The sequence below is a fragment of the Podarcis vaucheri genome, assembly GCF_965113315.1.
Source record: "Podarcis vaucheri genome assembly, chromosome: 7".
Lineage (NCBI taxonomy): Eukaryota > Metazoa > Chordata > Lepidosauria > Squamata > Lacertidae > Podarcis > Podarcis vaucheri.
This window is the reverse complement of record NC_138765.1, coordinates 298,729-321,270: the sequence shown is the minus strand read 5'-3', so window position 1 is coordinate 321,270 and position 22,542 is coordinate 298,729.

Here is a 22,542-nt window from a genome sequence, read left to right as displayed (position 1 = left end):
CTCCTGACTCATGTCCTCCCCCCTGCGGCGAGCCGCCTGATCCCGATGCCTGGCGCCCTTCCTCCCCACTGCGCTCTGTTGGGGACGTTGGCCCCGATTTCCAACTGCTGCTCTCTGAACCCCCTTTTGTCCCTTCTTCCTGGGTTGTCCCCCTAAGCTCCCCCCTTGCTCTGGGCACTGGCGCTCCTTTCTGTGAATCTTCTGATTCACTGGAAAGACTCGGAGATCTCGGGTCGTCGTCATCGCTCATCTTTCCTTCGGACTCCTCCCCTTCACTCTCTGTTTCCTCCCTTGCCCTCGCCTCTGCTCCTGAACCCCTGACATCCATCCCCCCCTCGAAGCCCCCCCTTTCCCCCTCCCCTCCTTCAGGTGTGGGTGCTGGGTGCTCCATCGTCATGGGGACGAATGCCGGATACAGTTCGCTTCCTGTGGCGGGCATCCAGCTGAAGACTTCTGGTTCTTCCTCCCTGCGTTCGTCGACGACGGTCACCTCCTCTTCCATCTCTGTGCCGCTGTGCTCGAACCCAAGATCCTCCCTGAACACGTCCACGTCAGTCTCTGCGTCGGTCGCTCCCGGGTCCGTCGCTCGAGCTGGACCCTCCAGCCACTTCCTGCGCCACTGCTCCTCTGGTCGATCATCCCACCAATACGAGGGTTCTGAGGCAGATCCCGAGGGTGACCCCTCCGGGGAACGCGTTTCCAGTGTCGGTTCCTCGTCCGAGTCGAACCCCATGAACGTGCTTGCGGAAATCGTGGGTGTGAAAAGCCAGTCGTCGAAAAACTCGGCTGGCATGGGCCTGTGCGGGAAGAGGGCATGAAACTCTTCTTTGAGCAGAGGTTCCTCCAAAGCGTAGCCTGGCACCCAGCTGTTGGCACTGGCTGGGGTGCCCTCTCTGGCGAGAAGGTATTCTACCCCCTCTTCCCCCCATCTGGAGTCCAAAATCTCTGTGACCTCGTTGAGGGGCTCTTCCTGCGGTACTCCCCCCTGCTCGGTCCCCCTCCGGAGCGGACTCGGTGCCGTTCCCGGTTCCTGAAATCTGTGAGGAGCCTTGTAGGGAGTGAGCACCGATCTGTGAAACACCGGATGCATCCTGGATCCCTCCGGAAGTGTCAGCCGGAAGGCCACCGGGTTGACCTGTGCCTCGACTTGGTAGGGCCCCAGTTGCTTATGCCCAAGCTTCTTCTTTGCCAACGATCTGGACGGCACTGCGTGGGCTGCCAACCAGACCCAGTCTCCCACGCGGATCTCTTCGCCAACCCTCCTGTGTTTGTCCGCTTGCACCTTGTATGCGTGCTTAGCTAGCTCCAGCTGCCGCCTGAGCTGATCGTGGACCTCCTGCAACTCCGACGCGAACGCGTCTGCTGCCTGTGGCTCCCCCTCCCCCATTCTTTCCAGTCCCGGGAAGGTTCTGGGGTGCCTTCCATTGTTGGCGAAGAACGGCGTCACCCCTGTGGACACGTGCTTCGTGTTGTTGTAGGCGAACTCGGCGAGTGGCAGGTAATCCACCCACGTTGCAGGTTGTTGGTTTGCATAACATCTCAGGTACTGCTGCATGATGGCATTGACTCACTCCGCTTGGCCGTTGGTCTGCGGGTGTCTCGCCGACGCCAGGTTGATCTTGACGTTCAGGAAGCCCATCAGCTTCTGCCAGAAGTTCGAGATGAACTGTCGCCCCCGGTCGGACAGTATAGACCGCGGCAGCCCGTGAACCTTGAACACGTGGTCTATAAACAGTTTAGCGGTTTGTTCCGCCGTGGCCACCTTCGCACACGGAATGAAATGCGCCATCTTGGTGAACAAGTCCACCACCACGAGCACCGCTGTCTTGCCCCTCGAGCTGGGTAGATCCGTGACAAAGTCCAGGGCCACTCTCTCCCATGGTTCGAACGGAGTTTGCAGCGGTTCCAACAGTCCGGCCGGCGGTCTGTGCACTGGTTTGGCCCTCTGGCAGGTGTCACACCTCGCCACGTAGTCCGCGACTTCCCCTCTCATTCCGGGCCACCAGAAGTCTCTGGCGACTAACTCCACCGTTTTCTCCTTGCCAAAGTGCCCGGCAGTGGGCGCGTCGTGCAGCTGCTGCAGTACCTTGGCGCGAAGTTCGTCTCCCGGTACGTAGATGGCCCCTTTACGGATGAGCAATCCATCGCGCACCTGGAACTCGTCGGTCGCCGCCGTGCCTCTGTGCACCTCTGCCATCTTTGCTTGCACAAAGGAGTCATCCTGCAACGCTCGCCTTACCGCATCCAGGTCAACTGTTGCCGAAGCGCACGCCCACACTGTCGGTGCGAAGATGTGCATGGCCGCCGCTGGCGTCGCCTCCTCCAGATACTGCGGTTTACGGGATAGGGCATCCGCCATGACGTTGGTGTCTCCCGGGACATACTCTATGCGGAAGTCGAAGTTCGCAAAGAACTCAGCCCAACGTATCTGCCTCTGGTTCAGGAACTGTGCCGTGCGCCAGTGCTCCAGATTCTTGTGGTCCGTGCAAACCTGCACCGTGTGCTTGGCGCCGATCAGGAAGTGCCTCCACGCCTTGAATGCTGCATGAATGGCGAGCAACTCCCTGTCCCAGATGGTGTAGTTCTGTTCAGATTTGCTGAGCTTCCTGGAGTAAAACGCTCCCGGCCTCCAAACCCCCTGCGGGTCTTTCTGCAGCAGGACTGCTCCCACGGCTCTGTCTGAAGCGTCCGTCTCCACCCTCATCGGCCTGCTGGGGTTGACATGCAGCAGCTGCTCTTCCGACGCGAAGAGACGCTTGAGTGCCTGAAAGGACTGCTCCGCCTGTTCCGTCCAGATGAACTTCTTCTTCTTGGAGCTGAGCATGTCTGTGATGGCCGCCGTTTGCATCGCAAATCCCCTGATAAACTTGCGATAGAAGTTCGCAAAGCCGACAAACCGCTGGACCTCCTTCCGGTTGTGCGGGCTTTTCCAATCCAACACCGCGCGAACCTTGGCGCTGTCAATGGCGAGCCCCTTGTCTGACAACTTGTAGCCCAGGAAATCCACCTCCGTCACGTCGAACTGGCACTTTTCCAGCTTGGCGTACAGCCTATGTTGCTGGAGCCTGCTCAGCACTTCCTTGACGTCTCTGTCGTGATCCTGTTGCGATTCAGAAAATATCAGGATGTCATCCAAGAAGCAGACACACGTCTTGTAGAGGAGCCCCGCTAACACGTGGTGCATGAAAGCTTGAAAACAGTGGGAGCCATTTTGTAGTCCAAAAGGCATAACTCTGTATTTGTAGGTGCCTAGGGGCGTGAACATGGCTGTCTTCCACTCATCTCCTTCCCGCACGCGAATGAGGTTGTACGCCCCTCGCAGGTCCAACTTGGTGAACACGCGGCCCTTGCGCACCGTCGCGAGGAGGTCGTCGATCCTGGGCATGGGGAAGTCCGATGGCTTGGTCATGCTGTTCAAGGTCCGATAGTCCACTACGAGCCTTTTTTGGGGCGTGTCCTTCTTAACAAAGAATACTGGACTGCCCCCCACTGCCTTGGACTCTCGGATGAAACCGCGCTCCAAATTATGATCTATGAACTCTTTGAGTTCCTGTAGTTCATCCTCAGACATGGAATACAGCTTCCCTTTTGGTAGCGCCGCCCCTGGCAGCAGGTCAATTTTGCAGTCATATGGTCTGTGGGGGGGTAGCCTGCCCGCCTCCTTCTCGCAGAAAACCTCTAAAAATCCTGCGTATTTGTGGGGGATTGCTTGCAGCGTCCCCAGCTGCAGCTGTGCCTCCTCCTCCTCTCCCTCCTGCCGGGGCAGAATGCAGTGTTCAGCGCAATATGATGAGCCGAAGACCAGCTGCCGCTGGTACCAAGCCAACGTCGGACTGTGCCTGTCCAGCCAACTCATGCCCAAGACAATAGGCGTGTCCGACAGTCTGGTGACATTAAAACTGATGACTTCCCTGTGATTTCCAAGCCGCATCACCATTGGTGGCGTTTGCTTCACCACCTGCCCCCCTAGCAGCTCCCTGCCATCCACTGTGACGACCTGCAGGGGCAGCGTGGCAGGCAGCAGCTGTATAGCGTGTTTATCGACAAAGTCCTGCCCTATAAAGTCCGCATTGCTTCCTGAGTCAACGGTGATTGGCACATCCAGAGTGAGGCCATTGGGTAGCTGAAGCGATGCAGTGAGCTGCACTACTGGTTTGGGCGGGAGGGGGTCTGTGGGCTGCAAAATCTCTGGGGACTGCTTCACTGACTCGTCTGGCTGGGCCCCAGTGCCTCTTTCTCCAGCCAGACTCCGTCGTTTCCCTGCTGTGGTTCTCTGTGCTGAGTAGCTGCAGTCACCGTTGCAGAGGCTGCATTGAGCTTGTGGATCCTCTGGGGACACTCTTTCGCCATGTGCTGAGGACTTTCGCAGATGTAACATTTCTGGTTCCCTCTAGGAGGCTTCGCTTTGACTGCTCCCGGCGCTAGGGCTCTGGTTGCTGACTGGGCCCTAGCACCGCCAACCTCCATAGGTTCCGCTCCCCCTCCTGGCGGAGGCGTGGATTGCGCACGCGCTGCTTCTCTGGGAACGAAGGAGAACCCTCTCGCTGGTTCGCGCCCTCCACGCCCTTCGTCCCTGCTTCATGGACGTTCCTCCAGCCGCACCCCAACCATCAGCGCCCTCTGAACGACCTCCTGCGTGGTCCGGGGTCTCTCCCCCCTCGCAATTTCGTCTTTAACCGCTCCGCTCAAGCCTTCCCAAAACAGGTCTCTGATTGGAGCCGAATCTCTGCCCCATTCCAGGGCACTGACCAGTGCAAAAAAGCGGGCATGATACTGCCTTACACTGGCCCTCCCCTGCTTCAGTCCGTGCACCTCTTTCCGGGCAAGATCCACGTCTATGCTTGATAAAAAGCACGCATCCATCGCTTTAAGGAAGGCATCCGCACTTTGGAGCGCCGGATCCTTATCTCTCCACAAATTGCGCAGCCATGCTTTAGCATCTCCATGCAAATGGGACATGATAAACCCCACCTTCTCTTGCTCATCTCTAAAGTCCTTGTCCAGCAGTTGCAGCGCACACTGTACATCTGCTCGGAAGTTGGGGTACTGTTGTAAATTCCCATCGAAGTGAGATACTAGACCGCCTGCTCTTCTCCCCAACCCAATTCCCTCCGGTTTGGGTGTCAGTTGCCCTTGCTTCGTAAGCATTTCCAACCTGACCTGGAGATCCTTGTAGGCGGCGGCTGCTTCCCCCTCTCTCTTCCTGGATGAGAGTACCTCGGCATTCAGTTGCCTCACTGCTTCTTGCAGATCCGCTATCTGCTGTTCGGCAGTCATCTTGTCTGCCGTTCGTGAGCTCGTGAGTAGGCACCAGTCTTCACCCCTTTCTACTAGGTTTTAGGTGCCAAGATTCTTGGGGACGGAGCTTACTGTCAGAGCTGCTTCCAGATCCGAGCTCACAGAGGATCACGCTAGCCAGCATTCACTGTATAAAAGTCTTTATTGATTTACAGTTTCCATTTCAAGCTGTAGCGCGCAACTCTACGTCTTATAAGCTAGACCGGCGAAGCTCCGTCTGAGTCTCCGCCTCCTGTACACCAACTTAATACCCTAGCCTTACTCCACCTTTTCCTCCTGACCGTTCTTCTCTGGGTCCCTCTGCCCCCCGTGGTCTCTTCCTTCCGGGACTCTTCTGACGCTGACCCCCCGGACCCTTCTGTCTCCTTGCGGCGGGCTTTAGGACCTGGCTCCCTTTCCGGGCTGCTTACTGTGCCGCCTTCCTGTGCATTTGAACTTGGCGCGCGCGCCCAACCTCCCACTTTCCGTTTGACCGTTTCTTCTCTCTCCGATGGAGGTGTGGCCACTCCTGACTCATGTCCTCCCCCCTGCAGCGAGCCGCCTGATCCCGATGCCTGGCGCCCTTCTTCCCCACTGCGCTCTGTTGGGGATGTTGGCCCCGATTTCCAACTGCTGCTCTCTGAACCCCCTTTTGTCCCTTCTTCCTGGGGTGTCCCCCTAAGCTCCCCCCTTGCTCTGGTCACTGGCGCTCCTTTCTGTGAATCTTCCGATTCACTGGAAAGACTCGGAGATCTCGGGTCGTCGTCATCGCTCATCTTTCCTTCGGACTCCTCCCCTTCACTCTCTGTTTCCTCCCTTGCCCTCGCCTCTGCTCCTGAACCCCTGACAGATGTGAAACAAGATTGGGGATAGATTTGAACTCTACAGAGCCCCACATGGAAGGCTCCCTAGGGCCAGGTGACACTTTTTAGTTTCTGTTTGCCACTGTGCAGCTGCTTAGAGTCACAAGAATCTGTTTACATTCCAGAGACATTCCAGGTTGTTGGAAGTCTCCCGGGAGATGTTTACTAGTTTCCTGTTCCATTGTATTTTCAGTGGCTCTCTGCTCTCACAGAGAGAGGATGTATTTTTTTCCTGTCTGCGTAGCTAGAGAATAAAGCATAGCGATGTAGCCATAAATATCATCACTTCCGTGTGCTGCTTTGATTCTCTTCTGAATGGGAATGTGCCTGGAGCCTCATCAAAGGCTCAGGTTGTTAATCACGTTGGAGGGCGATTCCAGAAGATGCGCTTTATCAGCTCAGTCGAACGCAGATTCCGACAACACTCCCCAAGCATCACCCTCTGAAAACGACCATCCAAGGAGGACTTGGAACTAGTAGGAAGCAATGCTGCTCACCCTGAACTGAGTCTGCTGAACAAGGACCCCATAGTTGACAGTACTGAAAAGATCAAAGGGATATAACTGGGACACATTAACCTCATCTCTCTCCTAACGTAGCTTATCATAGAAAGCCACAAAAGCAGTTTCCATGCCTAAATTGGGCCTGAACCCAGACTTAAAGAGCCTAGAAAATTGTTTTCATGGCTCTGCCTATCACCGCTGGCTCAGGAACCTTGCCCAAGAAGGACAGATGAGTGACTGGCCAGTCAACGCTTAAGCTTTTCAAGGGAGGGTTTCTTAAGAAGTGGTCTTATCACTGCCTCATCTAAGCAGGCAGGGGCCGTCCCCTTGCACAAGGAGGCCTGAATTGTTGTGGAGTACCAGTATTTAGTAGCTTGGAAGTTAAATCTTATGTAAGACTGACACCCTTTTAGGAATTGTTCATATGTTCCTTTAATGTTCAGAAGCTTTACTTGCAGAAGGGATGATAGAGGAATAATACATTGAAACACATTCTCAAAATGTAAGCTTATCCAAGCATAGGCTAAGCTTCGCTTAGAAAAACACAACTTCGATACAAACAACAACCGCAAAAGACAGATACAACCAAAACCATAATGACAATAATAACACAATATGACAATTCAGATTTGAGCACACTGATATACCCATGACTACACCTTTTTTAACAATGTCTGCTGTATTATCACAACTACAGGAAGTAACAGGGAACCGCTGGCTCCTTGGTTTTTCTTTCTTCTCTGAAGGAGTCACCACAGGCACGTCCATCAGGTCTGTCCCTGAAATCACAACACAACACAAAACCCACCATTCCTCTGGGAGCCAGCTTCCTGTTCTTCATGGAGCTGGAAAGGTTCATGAGAACCCAGGTTACTCGCTTAGGAGTGGGTGTCTCTCAGTGGGGGTTTCTGGTTCTGACTCTTGTTCTGGGAACGCCGGCTGGGACGGTGCCGTTTAGCCAGGTGCCACTGGCCTGCTCAGTCACGGTTCTGGCTCCTGTGGCTGCTCAGCCTCGGGGGTCACCACTGGGCTTACTGGTTCTGCCTCCCTTGCCTGCTCCTCCTGCTCTACTGTCATGGTATTGACGGAGAATGAAGGGGAGGAGGAGAGACAGGCAGAAGAAGGGAGGCAGGACGTGGCGGTGGAGGAAAGAAGGGAAAGCCAGGAGGAGGGACAGCTCACAGATGTTGGAACAGAGCCCCAACACCGCACAGGAAGTTCTGGCACAGAGAGTGGAGCAAAGCCTGTACCGTCTGCCCAGGAAAGGAGAGTGTTAAAGAGGAGGGGGCAGAGACATCACATGAAAATTCCACGTCTTTTCTGTTGGAGAAGGGGCGGGCGCAAGGCACTCCAAGAATCTGAGCGAGAGGATTCGGATGCGTGATTGTAATGTGCTGCTTGTACATATGTAAAATAAAGACTGTATATATGTATCTCTGAGTGAGCAGAGGCCTTTCATGCGAAGAGCATTCACAGGCCATCACATCTACAGGCTACATCACATCTATTGCCCTCCCTCCGTCAGCACCTTGTAAGACACAGGGCCTGTCACCCTGGTGACTGTGGTGGGTCACCGGGCCCGCCCCAAAGTTTTTTGCATACACTGGGTCCCTGGCCCGGAAGGTCTGGGGGGTCCCTGCTTATCCCCACCACTGCCTCGCCCTAAGCTCTGTCGGGGTGAAGGCAGCCCAGTCTTGTTGTAAGGCGCCGGTCCATGAGTAGTTCTGCTGGGCTCCGGCCAGTCATTGTGCTGTGTCCGTTGGTGACACATGTACACGTGAGGAATCATAGAATCATAGAATCCTAGAGTTGGAAGAGACCACAAGGGCCATCGAGTCCAACCCCCTGCCAAGCAGGAAACACCATCAGAGCTCTCCTGACATATGGTTGTCAAGCCTCTGCTTAAAGACCTCCAAAGTAGGAGACTCCACCACACTCCTTGGCAGCAAATTCCACTGTCGAACAGCTCTTACTGTCAGGAAGTTCTTCCGAATGTTTAGGTGGAATCTTCTTTCTTGTAGTTTGGATCCATTGCTCCGTGTTCGCTTCTCCGGAGCAGCAGAAAACAACCTTTCTCCCTCCTCTATGTGACATCCTTTTATATATTTGAACATGGCTATCATATCACCCCTTAACCAATCCCAAAGAAAGGCAGTGCCAAAGAATGCTCCAACTACCGCACAATTTCACTCATTTCACACGCTAGCAAGGTTATGCTTAAAATTCTACAAGGAAGGCTCAAGCAGTATGTGGACCGAGAACTCCCAGAAGTGCAAGCTGGATTTAGAAGAGGCAGAGGAACCAGAGACCAAATTGCAAACATGCGCTGGATTATGGAGAAAGCTAGAGAGTTCCAGAAAGACATCTACTTCTGCTTCATTGACTATGCAAAAGCCTTTGACTGTGTTGACCACAGCAAACTATGGCAAGTTCTTAAAGAAATGGGAGTGCCTGATCACCTCATCTGTCTCCTGCGAAATCTCTATGTGGGACAAGAAGCTACAGTTAGAACTGGATATGGAACAACTGATTGGTTCCAAATTGGGAAAGGAGTACAGCAAGGCTGTATATTGTCTCCCTGCTTATTTAACTTATATGCAGAATTCATCATGCGAAAGGCTGGGCTGGATGAATCCCAAGCCGGAATTAAGATTGCCGGAAGAAATATCAACAACCTCAGATATGCAGATGACACAACCTTGATGGCAGAAAGTGAGGAGGAATTAAAGAACCTTTTAATGAGGGTGAAAGAGGAGAGCGCAAAATATGGTCTGAAGCTCAACATCAAAAAAACGAAGATCATGGCCACTGGGCCCATCACCTCCTGGCAAATAGATGGGGAAGAAATGGAGGCAGTGAGAGATTTTACTTTCTTGGGCTCCATGATCAGTGCAGATGGTGACAGCAGTCACGAAATTAAAAGACGCCTGCTCCTTGGGAGAAAGGCGATGGCAAGCCTAGACAACATCTTAAAAAGCAGAGACATCACCTTGCCAACAAAGGTCCGTATAGTAAAAGCCATGGTTTTCCCAGTAGTGATGTATGGAAGTGAGAGCTGGACCATAAAGAAGGCTGATCGCCGAAGAATTGATGCTTTTGAATTATGGTGCTGGAGGAGACTCTTGAGAGTCCCATGGACTGCAAGAAGATCAAACCTCTCCATTCTGAAGGAAATCAGCCCTGAGTGCTCACTGGAAGGACAGATCGTGAAGCTGAGGCTCCAATACTTTGGCCACCTCATGAGAAGAGAGGACTCCCTGGAAAAGACCCTGATGTTGGGAAAGATGGAGGGCACAAGGAGAAGGGGACGACAGAGAATGAGATGGTTGGATGGTGTTCTTGAAGCCACTAGCATGAGTTTGATCAAACTGCGGGAGGCAGTGGAGGACAGAAGTGCCTGGCGTGCTCTGGTCCATGGGGTCACGAAGAGTCGGACACGACTAAACGACTAAACAACAACAACAATCATATCACCCCTTAACCTCCTCTTCTCCAGGCTAAACATGCCCAGCTCCCTTAGCCGTTCCTCATAAGGCATCGTTTCCAGGCCTTTGACCATTTTGGTTGCCCTCCTCTGGACACGTTCCAGTTTGTCAGTGTCCTTCTTGAATTGTGGTGCCCAGAACTGGACACAGTACTCCAGGTGTGGTCTGACCAGAGCAGAATACAGTGGCACTATTACTTCCCTTGATCTAGATGCTATACTCCTATTGATGCAGCCCAGAATTGCATTGGCTTTTTTAGCTGCCGCGTCACACTGTTGGCTCATGTCAAGTTTGTGGTCAACCAAGACTCCTAGATCCTTTTCACATGTACTGCTCTCAAGCCAGGTGTCCCCCATTTTGTATTTGTGCCTCTCATTTTTTTTGCCCAAGTGCAATACTTTACATTTCTCCCTGTTAAAATTCATCTTGTTTGTTTTTGCCCAGTTCTCTAATCTGACAAGGTCGTTTTGAAGTGTGATCCTGTCCTCTGGGGTGTTAGCCACCCCTCCCAGTTTGGTGTCATCTGCAAATTTGATCAGGATGCCCTTGAGTCCATCATCCAAGTCGTTGATAAAGATGTTGAATAAGACCGGGCCCAAGACAGAACCCTGTGGCACCCCACTAGTCACTCTTCTCCAGGATGAAGAGGAACCATTGATGAGCACCCTTTGGGTTCGGTCAGTCAGCCAGTTACAAATCCACTGAGTGGTAGCATAGTCAAGACCGCATTTTACCAGCTTCTTTACAAGAATATCATGGGGCACCTTGTCAAATGCCTTGCTGAAATCAAGGTAGGCTACATCCACTGCGTTCCCTTCATCTACCAGGCTTGTAATTCTGTCAAAAAACGAGATCAGGTTAGTCTGACATGACTTATTTTTCAGAAATCCATGCTGACTATTGGTGATCACAGCATTCCTTTCTAGGTGCTCACAGACTGTTTGCTTAATGATCTGCTCCAGAATCTTCCCTGCTATTGATGTCAGACTGACTGGGCGGTAATTATTTGGGTCCTCTCTTTTCCCCTTTTTGAAAATAGGGACAACATTTGCCCTCCTCCAGTCTGCCGGGACTTCGCCTGTTCTCCAGGAATTCTCAAAGATGACTGCCAGTGGTTCTGAGATCACATCTGCCAGTTCTTTTAATACTCTTGGATGCAGTTCATCTGGCCCTGGAGACTTGAATACATCTAAACTAGCCAAATATTCTTGTACTATCTCCTTAGTTATTCTGGGCTGTGTTTCCTTTGCTGAATCATTTGCTCCAAATTCTTCAGGTCGGGCATTGTTTTCTTTATCGGAGAAGACTGAGGCAAAGAAGGCATTGAGGAGTTCAGCCCTTTCTGTGTCCCCTGTTTGCATTTCACCATCTTCTCCTCTGAGTGACCCCACAGTTTCTTTGTTCTTCCTTTTGCTACGAACATACCCATAAAAGCCTTTTTTGTTGCTTTTAACCTCTCTAGCAAGCCTGAGTTCATTCTGTGCTTTAGCTTTTCTGACTTTGTGTCTACACGTGCTGGCTATTTGTTTGAATTCCTCTTTGGTGGTTTCCCCCCTTTTCCATTTTTTGTACACATCCTTTTTTAATCTTAATTCAGTTAAAAGTTCTTTAGATAGCCACCCTGGTGCATGTGTGATTGAGGAAGAGTTTTGGAATAACTAGGGAGCTCCCTTCAGATTACTGGTTTGCAGGTGGGCTGCTTGCTTTCCTGGGACTCGCCATTCCCAGTGCACGTCTCAACGAGAAATATATATGATTATTTGGCTCTTATTCTTTTGTCTCACAGAGCATAATGCTCAACAGAGATAGCTTTGAAACGTGTAATTATCTCAAGCTGATGGGTATCATCATCCGTCTTGCCAAATCCCGTGTACATTTTGTCAGGCCATGAACACAGTCAGTATCAGAGTGTAAAAGCATAGATAAAATAAACCTTGTGTCATTCAGAGCTCCAGTGAGAAATTCTGAACACACAGGATCTCATGGGTCAAATCATTGGTACATCCACTTTATCAAATTAATCCAGAGCCATTAAACCTAATGCAATTCATGGTGGATGAGAGAGAAATCTGCCTTTCTGCATAACTGTTGGTCAAGATGGCAGGAACATTTCTGCTGCTGCTCCTTCTCTTCCTGTGGCTCCAGATGCCTCCAACTGAGTGCAAGGAAGACTCTGGAAGATGCACCATGACGGACCCTTTCCAGCTTCCATACCAGTATTATCAGAGAGGAGACCTAACCATTGGAGGAATTGTCAATAATTATGGCTATTTATCTGAAGAAATAGATTTCCAGGACCATCCAAACATGAAGTTTACAGATGAACTTTTGTAAGGAAACCACTTTCTCCTTCATAGTGTACACTTCTATATGCTGCTATAGGCTACAACTACACCACACAAACCATGGCATGGTCAGGAAACATTTGACTTCTTGACTTTTTTTCCATGTCTGAAGGTTAAAAATACATTTTTTTTCTCTTTATATTGTGATCATGGCATTTTCTTCTGTGTTGCTTTATTCCTCATCTGGAGGTTTCTGTCTTCTGCCTCTTCTGCTTTCTCCTCACCTGATCTCTTGTTTCTCACTTGATCTCATGCTTTATCCTCATCCTCCCTCTGTCTATCCTTCCACACCATGCAGGGATGGTTGAACTTTGCAACAAAGCTTCATCCCCACATTCACAATAACCACCATTTATTCTGACAGTCACAGATGCTGTAAGTCAGGAATATAATAGATTCTGGATTATATTTCCAGCTGCACCATTTAAACAATATTGGGTATAATTAACTGAAGTGTTGCAAACTTTTTTTCCTTAAAACAAAGTATCTAACTGAGGTATGTGCAGTGTAGATCAATTGAAACTAATGCCTCTATGTTTGTCTGATCTATTAATCATATGAAAATAAGTGTGTGTGTGTGTGTGTTGCAGGATTTGAATATTCTGCACAAAACTAAATGCTTTTTAGATGAGATATTCCTAAAGGTGATGAATACTGAGCATGGATTTCCATTATTAGGTGTTAGGAAGCACAATGCATTTTTTTTTTTGGTACCCCTGCCCGAACGGGCCAGTCTTGCCAGACTCTAGGGTTGTGTGAACATCTCACTCTATAGGCCGGGAGCCAGCGCTGTCCACAGACACTTCCGGGTCACGTGGCCAGCGTGACAAAGCTGTTCTGGCGAGCCAGCGCAGCACACGGAACGCCATTTACCTTCCCTCTGGTAAGCGGTCCCTATTTATCTACTTGCACTTAAGGGTGCTTTCGAACTGCTAGGTTGGCAGGCGCTTGGACCGAACGACGGGAGCGCACCTCGCCGCGGGGATTCGAACCGCCGACCATGCGATTGGCAAGTCCTAGGTGCTGAGGTTTTACCCACAGCGCCACCCGCGTCCCTACAATGCATATTAGGTTTCTGCTTATTTGTGTTATTTAATCTTTTGGAATTTGCTGGAAAAAAGCTAGAAAAGATGAATACTTCTGACACATTTCCAACTCTTTTTTTTAGTTCAACACTGAAGTACTACCAGAATACCCTCTCCCTGGTGTTTGCTGTGAAAGAAATCAATGAGAACCCCAACATCATAGCGAATATGAGCTTTGGGTTCCACCTCTATGATAGCTTTTTAAATACAAGGATGACTTTTCAGAACACCCTGAAGCTTCTGTCAATCACAGAAAGGATTGTCCCCAACTTCAAATGTGACAAGAAAAGAAATATGATAGCTGTTATTGGGGCACTTGAGTCTGACATCTCCCTTCACATGACTCTGATCTTGGGCATCTATAAGATTCCACAGGTATAATAATAATAATAATAATAATAATAATAATAATAATAATAATACGCAAGGAATGTACTCTGATAAGAAGCCTCAGCTTAAAGCAAGGGCTGTAAGATCTAGGGGAAAGTGAGTTGTTAGTAAGACTAAGGACTCAGCTAGATTGGTAAAGGGAAAGCGTTCTGTATCCATTGTATATGCAATATAAAACTGTGACACCAGATGGCGCTGTGGAGTCCCCTCTTTCCCTATCGGATTTCCCTGTATGAGTTTATAGCAGGTTTAACTGAATTGCTTCTTTGACGATTCTAGATCCAGCCTAAGATCACTCAGTTGGCGGCAGCATGCTTGCTTGTGACACTCACAATTACCAGGGCACAGTTCAATAATTATTTTGTGCTTACTGTGAAGAAATCTCTTTCTCAATCACACATGCTATAACACTTCTAAAACAAGGAACTTGTCCTTACATTCATTCAAATTCCTCCAATATACAAAACTAAAAAATATATTTTTACCTTCAATGAATTCTCATGGGGTCCACTTCAGGCAGTTATGTGGGATGAATATTAACCCATCATTGTGAGATTGACTTCTTCCTTAGATTGCTTATTGTGTATTGGCTCCAGTGAGGAGGACCGAGTTGGAGCTCCAAACCTTCTTCCGGACGGTGCCCAATGAGAAATATCAATATGCAGGGATTGTCAAGCTACTTCTTCATTTCCAAGGGACGTGGGTCGGACTTGTTGCTTCAGATGATGAAAATGGAGAGAAGTTTATGCAAATCTTGGTGCCCAAGCTTTCCCAGCATGGAGTCTGCACAGCCTTCAAGGAAAAAGTACAATCCTTATCTCAAGGGATGGATCATTTCAATTCATGGGAACTTATTCGGGCTAAGTTCTCTTCCCTGATGGTCTCAGAAGTCAATATATTGGTTCTATGTGCAGAACCTCAGACCATTACAGTTGTGAAGTGGCTACAATATTTCTATTCATTGGATGAAGATATTGCAAATAATTATGCAGGTAAAGTGTGGATTTTGACAGCCCAATGGGCCTTCTCAGCAGAAGCAATGCAAAGGTATTATGACATTCAAGCCTTTGATGGTTCCCTGTCTTTTGCAATTCACACAGAAAAAGTCCAGGGATTTACAGAATTCCTTCAGACACTAAATCCCAACTCTCCAAATGGAGATGGGTTCCTCCAGACTTTTTGGCAACAGGCATTCAATTGTTTATTTTCTGTTTCCAATGAGCCCAATGAAAGAAGAGAAACATGCACTGGAAAAGAGAGTCTGGAGAGCCTTCCTGGGCACATTTTTGAAATGACCATGACTGGTCAAAGTTACAGTACCTACAATGCGGTTTATGCCATTGCACATACTTTGCATAAGATTCTCTCATCCAGACCAAAACACAGAAGGATGGCAGGCAGAGGTGGACTCGATCCTCCCAAACTGCAACCTTGGCAGGTAAGAATTCATATTCAGAATAAATCTTTGCTTGGGGCTAATCTGATGGGTGAAGACACACAGTCCATAGACTGAATACGCATGGAAGAAAAACACCTCTTACATCATTTACCTTTCCCGCACAAAACAAATGTTCTTTTTGGTGCTTCCCTGTTTTCCCTTGTCTTCAAGTTGGATCCAGAATCAATATATTCCCTTTACTTCCCCTTCAAGTTGCAGAGGTGGAAGTATCTCCTCCTGCTCTTCCTCACAGAGAAATGTCACCTCTTTGTAGAACTCAACAATGTTCTGCTGCCCTATGTGTTTGTGATGCTGATATGTCAGGAGTGGTGAAGAAGGAGGCATGTTAAACTGGGACTCATGATGTGTTAAAGATAGTATGTTTTTAACCATGAAGAACCACTGCAGTACTTCTCTTGGGCAACACCCCACCATTTGCCATTGCACAAACGAATGATGTTTGTCTCTCTGTACCTATTATGAAATTTACCATTACCTGCTCTCTATTTCTCCCCCCCTTCCCCCCACACTCCCAGAAGGTCTTCCTTTCTTACCAGGCTCTCAGAAGGTCCAGGGAGGGCCCTGGGTGTGCAGCCCTCCCCCTTGTTTCTGGGCTCTGGGAAGGAGGCATGAGGGCGCTTCCCTCCCAAGGCCAGGTGAGCAAGGCAGTGCACTCCATGCCAGCCTCAGGGAAGGAGACGCAAGGCCACTTGGTGTGCCCCAGAGCCCAGGAAAGAAGGTGCCCCCTTGCTTCCCAGGCTGTGGGGAGGTCGTGAGAGGGCTCTGGGAGCATCCATGGGTCCTCATGCAACCTAGAGTGCAGTTCCAGGGGTTCCTGACTTTGCATGATTTTGCCTTTGCACATGGACCCCCAGAAAGGAAGCCGCACATACATGGAATGTGAACTGTACTTCCTAGAAATTCTTATGTTCTCCAAAGGTGGACCACACCATTTTTCACTCCTTTCCACTGTGTGACATATATGGATTGATACTTTTTTCTTTATAAAACCAATCAAGCGTCTCCCTTTCTTTACTTTTTGATCTATGCCTTGTTTTCTTCTGTCCAGCTTCCCTCTTTCCTGAGGAGCATCTCCTTCAACAACAGTGCTGGGGACTTTGTGTCTTTTGATGAGAATGGGGAATTGGCAGCTGGATTTGACATTATTAACTGGGTTACTTTCCCCAACCAAACCTTCTCACGAGTGAAAGTAGGAAAGGTAGAACCACAGGAATCGCACTATGTGGACTTCAGTATGGATGAAGAAACCATCACATGGCACAAAGCATTCAGTCAAGTGGGAGCATTTCTTTAATATTAAGAATACAAATACAAGAATAAGGTGCAATATTAATAACATTCTTAAGTCCGGTTAATGCATGATTATGTTAATGCATTTCCTACAATAAAGGAAGCTCTACTGCCAGGTTTAGCTAGGTTACATTAATGTAGGAGTAAAGGTAAAGGGAAGGCAAGGCAAAGGGCCCCTCGACGGTGAAGTCCAGTCATAGAATCATAGAATCATAGAATCATAGAGTTGGAAGAGGCCACAAGGGCCATCGAGTCCAACCCCCTGCCAAGCAGGAAACACCATCAGAGCACTCCTGACATATGGTTGTCAAGCCTCTGCTTCAAGACCTCCAAAGTAGGAGACTCCACCACACTCCTTGGCAGCAAATTCCACTGTCGAACAGCTCTTACTGTCAGGAAGTTCTTCCTAATGTTTAGGTGGAATCTTCTTTCTTGTAGTTTGGATCCATTGCTCCGTGTTCGCTTCTCTGGAGCAGCAGAAAACAACCTTTCTCCCTCCTCTATGTGACATCCTTTTATATATTTGAACATGGCTATCATATCACCCCTTAACCTCCTCTTCTCCAGGCTAAACATGCCCAGCTCCCTTAGCCGTTCCTCATAAGGCATCGTTTCCAGGCCTTTGACCATTTTGGTTGCCCTCCTCTGGACACGTTCCAGTTTGTCAGTGTCCTTCTTGAACTGTGGTGCCCAGAACTGGACACAGTACTCCAGGTGAGGTCTGACCAGAGCAGAATACAGTGGCACTATTACTTCCCTTGATCTAGATGCTATACTCCTATTGATGCATCCCAGAATTGCATTGGCTTTTTTAGCTGCCGCGTCACACTGTTGGCTCATGTCAAGTTTGTGGTCAACCAAGACTCCTAGATCCTTTTCACATGTACTGCTCTCAAGCCAGGTGTCCCCCATCTTGTATTTGTGCCTCTCATTTTTTTTGCCCAAGTGCAATACTTTACATTTCTCCCTGTTAAAATTCATCTTGTTTGTTTTGGCCCAGTTCTCTAATTTGTCAAGGTCGTTTTGAAGTGTGATCCTGTCCTCTGGCGTGTTAGCCACCCCTCCCAGTTTGGTGTCATCTGCAAATTTGATCAGGATGCCCTTGAGTCCATCATCCAAGTCAAAGGATGTGAGAAATGGCAGAGCGCACGTAAACACCATTTGCCTTCCCACCATAGTGGTAGCTATTTCTCGACTTGCACTGGGATGCTTTCGAACTGCTAAGTTGGCAGGATCTGGGACAGAGCAGTGGGAGCTCACTCCATCTAGTGGATTCGAACCTCCAGCCTTCCAATGAACATGCCCAAGTGGCTCAGTGGTTTAGACCACAGCAACACCTGCATCCCTAATGCAGGAGTAAATCCTATGGAAACAACGAAGACTTATTTTTCAGAAAAGGGAAGGATAAGTTATCCATTTGTGTTGAAGGAAGAGTACTTGTCTTGTAGTGTTTCTCTGAGCTTAATGTATTTGCTTCCTATTTTGCCTTCTCTGCCAACACAGTATATTTCAGAATTGGTTGTTTATCCCGGTCCTCTTCCCATCCGCCATCTTATTGAGATGAAATATTCAAATTTCCTTCTCCTTGACTCCCAATATTTACATTACAATTTATTCACCAGTTTTCTGGAATAACATAAATCTGCCAAAAGCTTGTCCTACATGAAACAGCTTTATTCTGCACTGCATCATAATCACTAAGTAGGGAGGGTCTCTTTTGTCATGGAAACTTTGCTGTTTACCCTATAAGAAGAAAAGCAATAAAAAGAAATATTTATTCTAATGGGGGGGGGACGACGGCGACTTTAAAAAACAACAACTGGGAAAATAGAGGCATCAGTGAAACGTGGAATGTTGGATCTGGTTGTCAGGGAGGAAACCAAATCATAGCTGTCAACTTTTCCCTTTTCTTCTGAGGAATCCCATTCGGAATAAGGGAATTTCCCTTAAAAAAGGGAAAACGTTGGCAGCTATGAAGCAAACGTTCATTGTGTGCTTCCCGACTGAAGAAAGGTGTCATCTAAAGGGGGCCTTGTGAGACCACTAAGTCCAAGGTCTAAAATGATCAAGAGGCTGCCCTGAGTTATATCTTAGACCCAGCATTTAGGCAACTGCCGTTGCATTTGTGCAAACAGAGCAAGCGATGTCAGCATGTTACTCTCCCGCTGCTGGATGTGTGATTGTTATATCACATCTCTGTGTTTACTTTCCAGCCTTGGAAAGTATCAGAACAGAAGTCAGTCTTTTCTCTTCTGCTGTATTATTGTACTTTTCTACTTAGTTTCTCGCTTTCTCTTGGAGAAGATGTGAGAGGACGCCATGATTGCTTTGTCCTGTATATGTTGCATAATAAACTACTTAGAATGCCACACCTAAGCTCCACATTGTTTCTGCTATACTCTGCTGATTGAGTGTGCACATATCTTATGATATGAGTCACTGGTGGGTGCCAGGACTGAAGATTTATGGATGTCCCGGGCTGCATTTCATCAGGAAGACAACTCGATCTGGGGGCTGCTTGTGCTCCCCCCGGCATGTTCCAAAAATGCTCTTGTCTCTTTAGTTCAAACTGTGCTGTCTACAATGCAAAAGGGGGCTTCCTCTTCTCCTCTCTTTCTGGCTAGGTGCTGCCCCTTGGTTTGTGCAATGATCGGTGCCAGCCAGGCTACAGCCGGAAAAAGAAGGAGGGGCGGCCATTTTGTTGCTATGACTGTGCTTCATGTCCAGATGGGATGATTTCAAATCAAACGGGTAGGAGACATCATCTGCCAGTGTGGTGTAGTGGTTAAGAGTTGTTAAGAGCGGTAGTCTCGTAATCTGGGGAACCGGGTTCGCGTCTCCGCTCCTCCACCTGCAGCTGCTGGGTGACCTTGGGCCAGTCACACTTCTCTGAAGTCTCTCAGCCCCACTCACCTCACAGAGTGTTTGTTGTGGGGGAGGAAGGGAAAGGAGAATGTTAGCCACTTTGAGACTCCTTAAAAGGGAGTGAAAGGCGGAATATGAAATCCAAACTACTACTACTACTACTACTACTACTACTACTACTACTACTCTTCTTCTTCTTCTTCTTCTTCTTCTTCTTCTTCTTCTTCCTCCTCCTCCTCTTCTTCTTCTCCTCTATAATAAAATGGTTCCTAATCTATTTCAACAGTTTCCCCTTATTAGCAGTTCAGTACTCCTAAACCGAACAGCAGTTCACCCAGATCTGGAAGAAAGAAGACAGACACAGATAGTTGGGCAAACTAAAGCCACAACTTTAACCTTGACAAAGTAGACCTGTGGAAATAGGTGTGGATCATGTCCAGTGTTCTCTGCCTGCTCCACACCTGCCGCAGCTTGTGGAGTCAGGGAGGACTTGCCTCTCCCTCCATCCCCAGAGTTTTAGGGGTGAGAGCCAGAAACACAAAATCAAATTCTGCTGCTCCAAGATATCATAGCGGGCTTCTCACTTTTCAGTAGAGATGACTGTTTGCTCTTTCAATGGCACCATAGTAACAGTCGTCAATACTTTGCTTCCTAAATTCCTGGTGATTTCATAGAATCATAGAATCCTAGAGTTGGAAGAGACCACAAGGGCCATCGAGTCCAACCCCCTGCCAAGCAGGAAACACCATCAGAGCACTCCTGACTTATGGTTGTCAAGCCTCTGCTTAAAGACCTCCAAAGAAGAAGACTCCACCACACTCCTTGGCAGCAAATTCCACTGTTGAACAGCTCTTACTGTCAGGAAGTTCTTCCTAATGTTTAGGTGGAATCTTCTTTCTTGTAGTTTGGATCCATTGCTCCGTGTCCGCTTCTCTGGAGCAGCAGAAAACAACCTTTCTCCCTCCTCAATGTGACATCCTTTTATATATTTGAACATGGCTATCATATCACCCCTTAACCTCCTCTTCTCCAGGCTAAACATGCCCAGCTCCCTTAGCCGTTCCTCATAAGGCATCGTTTCCAGGCCTTGGACCATTTTGGTTGCCCTCCTCTGGACACGTTCCAGTTTGTCAGTGTCCTTCTTGAACTGTGGTGCCCAGAACTGGACACAGTACTCCAGGTGAGGTCTGACCAGAGCAGAATACAGTGGCACTATTACTTCCCTTGATCTAGATGCTATACTCCTATTGATGCAGCCCAGAATTGCATTGGCTTTTTTAGCTGCCGCGTCACACTGTTGGCTCATGTCAAGTTTGTGGTCAACCAAGACTCCTAGATCCTTTTCACATGTACTGCTCTCAAGCCAGGTGTCCCCCATCTTGTATTTGTGCCTCTCATTTTTTCCCCCCAAGTGCAATACTTTACATTTCTCCTTGTTATAATTCATCTTGTTTGTTTTTGCCCAGTTCTCTAATCTGTCAAGGTCATTTTGAAGTGTGATCCTGTCCTCTGGGGTGTTAGCCACCCCTCCCAGTTTGGTGTCATCTGCAAATTTGATCAGGATGCCCTTGAGTCCATCATCCAAGTCGTTGATAAAGATGTTGAATAAGACCGGGCCCAAGACAGAACCCTGTGGCACCCCACTAGTCACTCTTCTCCAGGATGAAAAGGAACCATTGATGAGCACCCTTTGGGTTCAGTCAGTCAGCCAGTTACAAATCCACTGAGTGGTAGCATAGTCAAGACCGCATTTTACCAGCTTCTTTACAAGAATATCATGGGGCACCTTGTCAAATGCCTTGCTGAAATCAAGGTAGGCTACATCCACTGCGTTCCCTTCATCTACCAGGCTTGTAATTCTGTCAAAAAACGAGATCAGGTTAGTCTGACATGACTTATTTTTCAGAAATCCATGCTGACTATTGGTGATCACAGCATTCCTTTCTAGGTGCTCACAGACTGTTTGCTTAATGATCTGCTCCAGAATCTTCCCTGCTATTGATGTCAGACTGACTGGGCGGTAATTATTTGGGTCCTCTCTTTTCCCCTTTTTGAAAATAGGGACAACATTTGCCCTCCTCCAGTCTGCCGGGACTTCGCCTGTTCTCCAGGAATTCTCAAAGATGACTGCCAGTGGTTCTGAGATCACATCTGCCAGTTCTTTTAATACTCTTGGATGCAGTTCATCTGGCCCTGGAGACTTGAATACATCTAAACTAGCCAAATATTCTTGTACTATCTCCTTAGTTATTCTGGGCTGTGTTTCCTTTGCTGAATCATTTGCTTCAAATTCTTCAGGTCGGGCATTGTTTTCTTTATCGGAGAAGACTGAGGCAAAGAAGGCATTGAGGAGTTCAGCCCTTTCTGTGTCCCCTGTTTGCATTTCACCATCTTCTCCTCTGAGTGACCCCACTGTTTCTTTGTTCTTCCTTTTGCTACGAACATACCCATAAAAGCCTTTTTTGTTGCTTTTAACCTCTCTAGTCAGCCTGAGTTCATTCTGTGCTTTAGCTTTTCTGACTTTGTGTCTACACGTGCTGGCTATTTGATTTGATTGATAGCACCAATATGTTTTATAATGAAAAAATACCCTTTGCATTTTACTGGTTTCCACTTATCTCTGATCCTTGTTTCTAACTAATTAATGGCTCAGAATTGTGTTTTGGGAGCAGAAGCAATTTTTCTTTCAAAGGAGATTTGAAAGGCCATTGGAGATGGAGGAATCCATTTCATTACAAAGAAACATACCAGAAGAAAAAGGTTGCCTTGTTTGTGGGAACTCATATATCATTCATTTGACTTTTTTTAGATATGGATTATTGTTTCAAATGCCAAGAAGGTCAATTTCCAAACCACAACAGAGATCATTGCATTCCCAAGAGGCAAAATTTCCTTTCCTTCGCAGAGCCTTTGGGATTCGCATTAGCTGTCTTAGCTCTGCTCTTCGCTCTGGTCACAGCCTTGGTCCTTGGCGTCTTCT